General features: G+C 32.9%; 1 non-coding gene across 1 annotated transcript; it reads right to left on the bottom strand.

The window, feature by feature from the left end:
* Nucleotides 1–4147: 4147 nt before the first annotated feature.
* LOC139845771 (small nucleolar RNA R71) lies at nucleotides 4148–4254 on the bottom strand. Its single transcript, XR_011758529.1, has one exon. It is a non-coding gene; the product is annotated as a small nucleolar RNA R71 (small nucleolar RNA).
* Between the last annotated feature and the right edge of the window lie 7049 nt (nucleotides 4255–11303).

Raw genomic sequence — 11303 nt, 5'->3', positions numbered from 1 at the left:
GCATTCATTTTTAAAAGTCAAACTTTCTTTACATCGAAAATTGACGGCATGCATACCATTTCATAATATATCCAACTATAATTGACTTGATAATGCTAAAAACGAACATATATTTCATAGCATTATTCCTCAAGAAAGACAAGCTTTTAGTTGCAGTTGTCCTATTTACAAGTAATATTCGTTTAAATAATAAAAGGTGAAGACAAAAGACAGATTCGACGAATTGAAGACGCAAACGACCAAAAAGCTCAAAAGTACAAAATACAATCAAAGTGGTTCCAATTATTGATGAGAAACGTCTCAAAATTACAAGAGTACAAGATTCGAAACACAAAATACAAGATATTAAATTGTACGCTTGGACGCTCGAAAATCCGGAACCGGGACCAGAGTCATCTCTCAACGCTCGACGCAACGGACTAAAAATTACAAGTCAGCTATGCACATGAATATAATATAATATATAATTAATTCTTAAAATTAATATATATATATATTATATTATATAATCCGTCGGCAAGCTAGGAGCCAAACTTGTGTGAGCTGGAATCCACAGCTCCGCACTCGCGGAGCCCAAAAAGTCAGAAATCCACCTTTAAAAGGCCGAGCATTCAGCCGAATTTTACACATCTTTTTCTCATTCATCATACGTAAAATATATATATATTTATATTTTAATTTTAATTTTAATTTTAATTCTAATAATAAGGGTATGTTAGCGAATGTTGTAAGGGTGTAAGTTGAAATTTTGTCCGTGTAACGCTACGCTATTTTTAATCATTGTAAGTTATGTTCAGCCTTTTTAATTTAATGTCTCGTAGCTAAGTTATTATTATGCTTATTTAAAACGAAGTAATCATGATGTTGAGCTAGTTACTAAAATTGGGTAATCGGGCTTTGTACCATAATTGGGGTTTTGACAAAAGAACGACACTTGTGGAAATTAGACTATGTGCTATTAATGGGCTTTATATTTGTTTAACTAAATGATAGTTTGTTAATTTTAATATAAAGATTTACAATTGGACGTACCTATAAATAACCATATACACTCGATCGGACACGATGAGCGGGATATTTATATGTACGAATAATCGTTCATTTAACTGGACACGGGAATGGATTAATAGTCTATGGAATTATTAAAACAGGGGTGAAATTATGTACAAGGACATTTGGCGTAATTGTTAACAAAATATTAAAACCTTGGGTTACACGCAGTCGATATCCTGTTGTAATTATTAAACAAAGTATTAAAACCTTGTTACAGTTTAAGTCCCTAATTATTTGGAATATTTGACTTCGGGTATAAGGATAATTTGAAGAGGACACTCGCACTTTATATTTATGACTGATGGACTGTTATGGACAAAAACCAGACGAACATATTAAATAATCCAGGACAAAGGACAATTAACCAATAGGAATAAACTAAAAATCAACACGTCAAACATCATGATTACGGAAGTTTAAATAAGCATAATTTCTTTATTTTCATATTTAATTGCACTTTTAATTTTCGTACTCTTTAATTATCGTAATTTTATTTTATCGTACTTTTATTTATCGCAATTTCATTATCGTTATTTATTTTACGCTAAGTCTTTTATTTATTTAATATGTTACATTAGGTTTTAACTATGACTAAAGTTTTTAAAATCGACAAACCGGTCATTAAACGGTAAAAATCCCCCTTTATAATAATAATATTACTTATATATATATTTGTATTTTTATAAATTAAAACTAATATAGCGTTAAGCTTTGTTTAAAAGATTCCCTGTGGAACGAACCGCACTTACTAAAAACTACACTACTGTACGATTAGGTACAATGCTTATAAGTGTTGTAGCAAGGTTTAGTTATATCCGTTCTATAAATAAATAAATATCTTGTGTAAAATTGTATCATATTTAATAGTTTTTTCTAGTAAATTTAAGCTATTTCATATACACCTCGCATAACATCAAGTATTTTTGGCGCCTCTGCCGGGGAGACTTAAACGCTGAAAGCGCAACGCTAATGATATATAAAAAAATAATAATAATATAATTTTGTAAAAGTTTTTATTAAGTCCTTCGTATAAAAATATAAGTTTTTTTTTAAATATAAAAATATAAAAATACAAAAAGATTTTGTTAAAAAATATATAAAGTTTAAAAAAAAGTATTTTTTACTTTTGAGTTTAAAAATAAGTATTTTATTGTTTTATAAAAATATCTAGTTATATTTATATTTTATATATATTTGATTATACAGAAAAACATAATAAAAAAAAAAAAACTGAACCTGTAAAAATCGACCCCTTTCTTAGCTGAAATTGAACCCTCCGCGACTCGCGGAGGTTTTGAACTGGGACTATCCGCACTCGCGGAGGTCTTCTGACAGGCCACAGTCAACCCTAAAACAGCATTAATTACGGAGTATATATTATTATTATTATTATTAATTAAACCCTAATTAGGGTATTATTATTATTATATAATTTAGTTTTTATTATTATTTTGTATTATTTAGTTTAAATATTTTAAATAATTTATAAAATTAATAATTTTATAAAATAAATAATATAAAAATAATATTTTTATAAAAATTATACTTTTTACAACTTTTAGTATATTTTTATATTTTGTCTTTTTTATTCGTTTTAGCGTAATATTTGTATTTTTCGCTCGTTTTTAGTTTTAATCCATAGTTTTTGCCATAGTTATTTTTATTTCTAGATTTTTAGGCTTTGCCGTAAAATCCCTTAAGTGCTTTTTCTTTAGACTAAGATTTAGGTGCTTTAGAATTTTACGACGCCATTTTTTTTAGTACCTTTTTAAGTTATTGCCATTTGGGATATAATGTTACTTGTAAGCTTTAATATTTTTAGACAAAAATTTTAATTTTTAAGTTTTTAGTTTCTTTTTAAGTTTCGACGCGCTACTTTCTTATTTTTATTTTTCGTCGCCTTTTACCTATGTATCAATTATCACTCCAATTAGTAATTTCAATTTGCAATTTTAATTTTAAGTTAGTAATAATAATAAGGTTGGGTTAGTCGAGTGTTTTAAAAGTTTTATAAGTCACTCTTTTTCTTTCTTATTTCTCCAATTTTAATACCGACGCGCTCTTTTTCTTTCTTATTTCTCGAAATTCTAGTTTTAGGACATAGATTTTTATTCTATTTCTTTTCTAAAATTTCTTAAAATTACGAAAATTTATTTTAAGTGTTTAAATTGATAGACATCAAAATTTTCTGGTTCGTAGTAATAGTTGGATTTGTACGTGGACTGGGTTATTGGAGCCAGACAGTACTCAATTATATTGAGACCAAACGAATCCTGCCCCTCTGCTGCATCTTTTGGCTATTCGAAACGTGGGCAAAATCAGAAAAGTCTATTAATTGGATAACTTATATAATTTTTCTTTCTTTTTAAAAAACTAATAGGATATTCAGTGAATGCACCGAGCAAAACGTTCACCACCTTTTGTACGTTCACCACCTGTAACTCGATCAAGACATCTAGCAAATATTGTCGCCGTTGATTTTTCTTTAGAATCGTCATCCAGTCGACCAAGTACTCCAATTCAAATTTCCGATAATCCATTTTTTGAACCCGACCTCACAATTGAGAATCCGGAGAATATTCAGGGACGATTCATAGATCCTGAACCATTAATTTTTCCTCCGGAACCACCAATCATTCAAACAGAGATTGTTGAGGAACGAACCATTAAATCAGAATCCTCTAGTGATTCAGATTCAACAAATTCAATCTTGGAGAATCTGGAACCTTTAAGTATGGAAGACCGAATGAGAGCTAAACGCACTGGCCAAGGTCACGCAATTACTCATCCAGACATTAATGCGCCAGATTATGAAATCAAAGGACAAATTCTACACATGGTGACTAATCAATGCCAATTTAGTGGTACGCCGAAGGAAGATCCAAATGAACATCTTCGTACCTTTAATAGGATCTGCACTCTATTTAAAATAAGAGAAGTTGAAGATGAACAGATATATCTCATGTGATTTCCCTGGACTTTAAAGGGAGAAGCCAAAGATTGGTTGGAATCGTTACCTGAAGGGGCGATCGATACATGGGACGTTTTAGTTGAAAAATTTCTTAAACAATTCTTTCCAGCATCCAAAGCCGTGAGACTTCAAGGAGAAATTGTTACGTTCACACAGAAGCCAAATGAAACTCTATATGAGGCATGGACAAGATTCGAAAAGTTATTGAGAGGATGTCCGCAACATGGTTTAGACACCTGTCAAATAGTACAAATATTCTACCAAGGATGCGACATCACTATAAGGAAAGACATCGATATAGCAGCTGGTGGTTCCATGAAGAAAACAGAAACTGATGCTTACAAAATTATTGATAACACTGCTTCCCACTCAAATGAGTGGCACCAATAAAAAGATATCGTTAGATCATCTAAAGCAGCTAGAGCCGATTCTAGCCATGACTTAGATTCCATTTCCGTAAAGATAGATGCTGTCGAGAGACGAATGGAAAAGATAACTAAGGATATTCACTCAATACGAATTAGTTGTGAGCAGTGTGGAGGACCACATTTGACAAAATATTGTATCAGTATTGAACTAACAATGGAACAAAGAGAGAATGTTTCATATCTAAACCAAAGGCCTGGAAATAATTATCAGAATAATTATCAACCGCCAAGACCGATTTACAATCAAAACCAGAATTATAATCGCAATGTTCCATACAACAACCAACAAGGTCCTAGTAATCAACAAGTATCCAATAATACTTACAATTAGCAAAGACCTAATTTTCAAAACAAACCACCACAAACCGATGATAAAAAGCCGAATTTAGAAGATATGATGACGAAGCTAGTTGAATCTCAAACGCAGTTTTTCACATCTCAGAAACAAACTAATGAACAAAATGCTCAAGCATTTAGAAATCAACAAGCTTCTATTCAAAATTTGGAACAAGAAGTAAGTAACCTAGCAAGGTTAATAGGTGAAAGAAAATCGAGAAGTCTACCTAGTGAAATAAATGCTAACCCCCGGAATGAAACAGTTAAAGCTATTACCACAAGAAGTGGTATTACACTTAAACCACCTGAAATACCTGTAATTTCTAATGAAGCTATTCCTACTCCACAAGAACTCCAACCTGAACAAGATAAGGAAAAAGAACCGGTAGTTGAAAAGGTTAATGAAGATAACACAGTTAAAGCTAAACCTTATGTTAAACCATACCAACTACCACTTCCTTACCCGAGTAAAATGAGAAAAGAGAGACTCGAAGCCGAGCAATCCAAATTCTTGGATATGTTTAAACAGATAAATGTAAATCTTCCTTTCATTGATGTGATTTCAGGAATGCCTAGATATGCTAAATTTCTGAAAGATCTAATCTCGAATAGAAAGAAAATGGAAGAACTCTCGGCTGTTACTATGAATGCTAATTGTTCAGCAGTGCTGTTGAATAAGATACCAGAAAAACTATCTGATCCATGAAGTTTCACAATTCCATGTTTTCTGGGTAGTCTTAGTTCAATATAAGCATTGGCAGACTTAGGTGCTAGTATAAATTTAATGCCGTATTCACTATACGCTAAACTAGACCTTGGAGTATTGAAACCAACACGAATAAGCATACAACTAGTCGATAGATCAGTAAAATATCCTAGAGGGATAATGGAGAACATGATAGTTAAAGTTGGTACTTTAGTATTTCCAGTAGATTTTGTTGTTCTGGACATGGAAGAAGATTCTCAAGTTCCTCTCATATTAGGAAGACCATTTTTAAACACGGCTAAAGCAATGATAGACGTGTTTGGTAAGAAACTAACCTTAAGTATAGAGGACGAGAGTGTTACCTTTTCAGTTGATACAGCAATGCAACAACCGCAATCTGCAGATGATACATGTTATTATATTCAAACTATAGAATCACATGCAGAATTGTTAGAAGAATTTCCAGAATTACAAAGAACAGGAGAATGTTCTTTTGGAGAAGGAACCGAACCAATTGATGAAACTGAAATGTTAGCTACACTTATGGCTAATGGATATGAACCAACAACAGAAGAAATTCAAATGCTAAAACAAGAAGACAGATATCGATATAAATCATCGATAGAAGAACCACCGAAATTAGAGTTAAAGCCACTTCCAAACCATTTGGAATACGCTTATTTACATGGTGAATCTGAATTACCTGTAATAATATCATCTTCTCTTACTAAAAATGAAAAATCTCAACTCATTTCTGTGCTAAAAGCTTATAAACCAGCTATTGCATGGAAGATTCATGATATTAAAGGAATAAGTCCTTCGTATTGTACACATAAAATCCTTATGGAAGAAGGTCATAAAATGTATGTGCAACGCCAACGAAGACTAAATCCTAATATGCAAGATGTTGTTAAGAAAGAAATTATTAAACTGCTTGATGCAGGTTTAATTTATCCAATTTCAGATAGTCCATGGGTAAGCCCAGTTCAATGCGTGCCTAAGAAGGGTGGCATGACTGTCATCACAAATGAGAAAAATGAGCTTATTCCTACTAGGACTGTAACAGGATGGCGTGTATGTATTGATTATAGAAAATTAAATGACACCACCAGAAAAGATCACTTTCCCTTACCTTTCATTGATCAAATGTTGGAAAGATTAGCCAGAAATAGTTACTATTGTTTTCTTGATGGTTTTTCCGGATATTTTCAAATTCCAATAGCACCCGAGGATCAAGAGAAAACCACATTCACGTGCCCTTATAGTACTTTTGCTTACAAACGCATGCCATTTGGACTTTGCAACGCCCCTGCAACCTTTCAAAGGTGCATGATGGCGATTTTTCACGACATGATAGAAGAATGCATGGAAGTTTTCATGGATGACTTTTCAGTCTTCGGTGATACATTTGAATCATGTCTAGTTAATCTTGAACGAATGCTTATTAGATGTGAACAATCAAATCTAGTTCTTAATTGAGAAAAATGCCATTTCATGGTTAAAGAAGGCATCGTTCTTGGACATAAAATTTCAAAGGAAGGAATTGAAGTGAATAGAGCTAAAGTAGATGTAATTGCTAAACTTCCACATCCCACCAATGTTAGAGGAGTTAGGAGTTTTCTAGGGCATGCTGGTTTTTACCGACGTTTCATAAAAGATTTTTCTAAAATTGCCACTCCTATGAATAAACTCCTAGAAAAGGATGCTCCATTCATCTTTTCAGATGAATGTATCAAATATTTTAATATTCTTAAAGAAAAACTCACTAATGCACCGATTATGATAACTCCAAATTGGAATCTACCATTTGAACTAATGTGCGATGCAAGTGATTTTGCAATGGGAGCCGTTTTAGGACAAAGGATTGAAAAACGATTTCAACCTATATATTATGCTAGTAAGACGTTACAAGGAGCACAAACAAATTACACAACTACTGAAAAAGAACTCCTTGCTATTGACTTTGCTTTTGACAAATTTCGTTCATATCTCGTTCTAGCTAAAACGGTGGTCTTTACCGACCATTCTGCTCTTAGATAAGATGCTAAACCACGATTAATCCGTTGGATCTTACTCTTACAAGAGTTTGATATTGAAATCCGAGATAAAAAGGGAGCAGAAAATCTCGCCGCTGATCATCTTTCTCGTCTTGAAAATCCCGAATTAGAAGTTCTAAATGAATCGGCCATACAAGACAACTTTCCTGATGAATATCTATTGAAGATGGATTATAATGAAATTCCATGGTTTCCAGACTATGCAAACTACTTAGTATGTGGATTCCTTGAAAAAGGATTATCGTACCAAAAACGAAAGAAATTCTTTAGTGATATAAAACACTATTTATGGGAAGATCCACATTTGTTTAAAATTTGTCCCGATGGAATAATACGCCGATGTGTATTCGGAGATGAAGCTAGTAAAATCTTAAACCATTGTCACACAGAACCAACAGGAGGGCATTATGGGCCTCAACTAACAGCAAGAAAAGTTTATGATGCTGGATTCTATTGGCCTACAATTTACAAAGATGCACACCTTCTTTGCAAATCCTGTGATGCTTGTCAAAGGGCCGGAAAAATAAGTCAACGTGATGAAATGCCACAAAATGTCATTCAAGTATGTGAAGTATTTGACATTTGGGGTATTGACTTTATGGGTCCATTTCCAAAATCTCATAATAATCTATATATTCTCGTAGCCATTGATTATGTATCTAAATGGGCGAAAGCACAAGCTCTCCCGACTAACGATACACGAGTTGTAGTCAACTTTTTAAAACATCTTTTTGCAAGGTTTGGAACATCGAAAGCTTTAATAAGTGATCGGGGTACTCATTTTTGTAATAATCAACTTGAGAAAGTTCTTAAAAGATATGGAGTAACTCATAAAATCTCCACCGCATATCATCCATAAACAAGTGGACAAGTTGAAAATACCAACCAAGCTTTAAAACGTATTTTAGAGAAAACCGTAGGATCAAATCCGAAGGAATGGTCCATTAAATTGGAGGATGCACTCTGGGCTTTTAGAACAGCCTATAAAACTCCAATTGGAACCACACCTTTTAAACTCGTTTACGGAAAAGCATGTCATCTTCCAATAGAAATTGAACACAAAGCATTTGGGCTTTGAAGACATGTAATCTTGATTTACATGAAGCTGGACATCTATGGTTAAGTCAATTAAACGAATTAGAAGAATTAAGACAAGAAGCAAACGAAAATTCGTTAATCTATAAAGAAAGAACGAAGAAATGGCATGATAAAAGAATCAGAAGTTTAAAAGAATTTATAGAAGGCGACAGAGTTCTTCTTTTCAATTCACGATTCAAGCTATTTCCTGGAAAATTGAAATCAAGATGGTCTGGACCATTCATAGTCAAAAGAGTTTTCCCATACGGAACAGTAGAATTAATAAATTCAAATGGGATTGAATTTAAGGTTACTGGTCACAGAGTTAAAACATTACATAGATAGTCCGATGGAAGTCAACAACGAAGTTAATCACAATTTCAACACCACAGCTAACTAAGTGTGGGGAGAATCAAGTCTTTTAAGGATAATATGTATTCCTGTTAAAGTTAGATTTTCTGTTTTCGTGTAGTTCTCGAAAATGGAACCCGAATGGTCTTTCCCTAGCAAACCCTAAAGAACTAGTCTTCTCCCCCCATTCTAATTTTTTTTTAAGGTTTTACGAAATGAAGACTTCTTGTGAATTAAACCATGGTCTAATGCTACACGCTTTGATTACTAAACGTAATAATGACACCCTTCCAAGTGAAATAGTATCATTAATCAGGGGCAAATTGGACGAAGTAAGAAAAGAATCCAGATGCGAAAATAATAAGTTACAATTTGGTAAAGAAAGAAGAGCACGACACCTTGAAAGATGTCACAAATGCGGAAAATGGTCACACGAAGGTAGAGACTACATTCCTACCGTTATGCCCGAATTTGCTCCTTGGACTTTAGAGAGCCGACCACCATATCCTACATATGACCCGACCCAAGCATTTTACAGCATCTATGGATACGCTTGGGACCCACACTGGAACCATCCTCCTCATCTGTAATTTTCTATTTTTGTTTATTTTATTGTAATGTTACTAATTCTTAATTTTCTTATTTCTTATTTCTTATTTTATTATTATAATAGCTTTTATAATTTTCTAACTTTATTAAATTTTAATAATTTTTGAATGTGGTGTGAAAACCCAACTTCAAAAATATGTATATATATGTTTGTAGTTTATCTCATGTACAAAACAGGGTAAAACAGCGCATTTTCAAAGACTGGCATTAAGTTCAGCAAAAGCTATTAATTTTGACGACAAAACGAAAAACAAATGTGATGTACCAACAGACGGAATGAACAAATGATGTGCACCATTTATCATTCAGAAAATAAACTCCAATATGTTTGGAAACTTTGGTAAAATTTAATCATTTTTCTACGCTAATCACCCTCAATAATTTAAATTGTTACTGATTTATTGCAAATGAGGGCATTGCAAGATCTTAAGTGTGGGAAGGGGTTAAATTCTTTCGGATTTTAAAATTTTTTAACTTATACACTTGGTTACCATTAAAAATACTAGTAACGAAGTAGTTGTATTAGAATCTAGTGCTCTCTGATAATAAAGAACAGCCCTAGTCTTATATACTGACTACCCAATTCTAGTAAAAATTTTCAAAATTTTCAATTAAATGAATTCAAAATCATGTTTATACATATTTATGAACGATAAAACTAGGTGTTAACACCGAAATTATTGTTACCTCGAAAAGGACATAAATTGAGAAACAAACCAAAATGTTAGAATTCATTTAAAATGGAATAGAGGACAATAAAAAGGTAAATAAAAGAAAATAAAAGCCAAGTGTGGGAAAATTTACCAAGTTATTTTAAACATATGTCACATATTTTTGTACAAATAACTGAAGATACTTTTGCTTTGGACTAAAATAAAAAGTTTTACCCGATTTACTGTAAGAAAGATGGATCTACACGATGAATCAATTCCATCATAAAAAGGAAGTAAAGTCTTCCAAAAAAGAAACTCGCTTCTTGATTTAGGTCATGAAGTTGTCGTCCAGACCAGCTGTAGGTTGACGAAAAATCTAGAAAAGTCATCTCTAAAATCAGCAGGAAATCCACGGACCTCAGCATCAAACAGGGTCGCCAAGTGGTCAGACTTATCCTAACCAAGAGAGGATCTGTCTCGTAAAATGGGGAGGACACCGTGCAAATTAGCTGGATAAGACTAATGAATCAGATCCCCAGAAAGGATAATCTCCTTAAAGATCAAAAATCAGCTTTTAAGATTGATATTACTCAATCCTAGAGATTGACCTTAAAGATTGAGAATTACAAACTCATGAAATTCGATGATATCTAAACTCGAGCTTGAACGAGAAAATATTTTGATCAAAATTACAAACCAATTTGTTTTCTGAAAACCCATTTTCAATGCGTTCATTACCATTGAACGTAAAATCCCAGGAATTCACCTGGAATTCATTAGGTTACCTGAACTAAATTGGGTGTCAACCGTAAGAACGGTGGTTGCATAGCATGGTCAAAGACAGGACCTTGTGCCAGACCGAAAAATTATAAGGGTGAGCTTTACTATTGCTCCTACAAAGGATAGTAATTGCGTCCGACACGTTATAGACCATAATTAAAAGCATGTCAGGGGACATTGCCTGAACAGTTGCTTGTTCAACGCTTTCCTTTACAACCGAACGGTAGTTTACCGAAAGGTAATATACGGAGCAAGTATACTGAACGTGTTGCTTTTCCAATA

This window comes from Rutidosis leptorrhynchoides, chromosome 4 (assembly GCF_046630445.1).
Source record: "Rutidosis leptorrhynchoides isolate AG116_Rl617_1_P2 chromosome 4, CSIRO_AGI_Rlap_v1, whole genome shotgun sequence".
Classification (NCBI taxonomy): domain Eukaryota; kingdom Viridiplantae; phylum Streptophyta; class Magnoliopsida; order Asterales; family Asteraceae; genus Rutidosis; species Rutidosis leptorrhynchoides.
Note: the sequence above shows the minus strand (reverse complement) of the source record. Positions and strands in the feature narration are given on the sequence as shown.